The following is a 640-nucleotide window of genomic DNA, read 5'->3' on the forward strand; positions in this document are numbered from 1 at the left end:
GCCTCGTGGTGGGTATTAAGGAGGGCATGTATTGCATGGAGCACAGGGTGTGGTACATAAACAATGAATTTTGGAACACTGAAAAGAAATAAAATAAAATAAAATGAAAGAAAAAACTCATTAAGTAGCTGATTATTTAGAATTTTTTAGAAGTTCTATTTAAAAAAACAAACAAACAAACAAACAAACAAACAAAAAAACCCAACACAGGTATAGTTACCTGGTAGGGGAGATACCATGATCACAAAGGTGGTTTTTTTCCTGAGTGAGTCTTATTCACTGGACTCTGACGTGCTGACCTGCGATTTCCCCAAATGTGAGAAACTCCACTTCATCATTTGTGCATGTTCCATTGTCCCACTGAACACCCCCAGCCTCCCTGCCTCAGCTGCCTGCTCCCAGCCCCTTGGGCCCTACCAGACCTCCCCCACTCTATCCTGGCCCCATGACCATTGACACTCTCCTCACCCTGGGCAGTGACCAGTGGGGCTGGTCTGGAAAAGCTAGCATCCCACCATCATCCTTTGTCCCATCCACGAGAGGGTCAGATGGAGCTCAGGCATATGGCGGCAGCTGTCCCTCCCCCCGCCCCCCCCCCCAGTTCACTGCCTGGGGCTCGCAGTACCCCCGTGTGTTTGGC

At 48.8% G+C, this 640-nt stretch overlaps 1 pseudogene; it reads left to right on the plus strand.

Annotated features, from left to right (window-relative positions):
- The first annotated feature begins 212 nt into the window (after positions 1-212).
- On the plus strand, positions 213-366 carry LOC123388776 (annotated as a pseudogene).
- Positions 367-640: the final 274 nt, after the last annotated feature.

The sequence above is a fragment of the Mustela putorius genome, unplaced genomic scaffold, assembly GCF_011764305.1.
Source record: "Mustela putorius furo isolate JIRA1106 unplaced genomic scaffold, ASM1176430v1.1 tig00003909_pilon_pilon_pilon, whole genome shotgun sequence".
Classification (NCBI taxonomy): domain Eukaryota; kingdom Metazoa; phylum Chordata; class Mammalia; order Carnivora; family Mustelidae; genus Mustela; species Mustela putorius.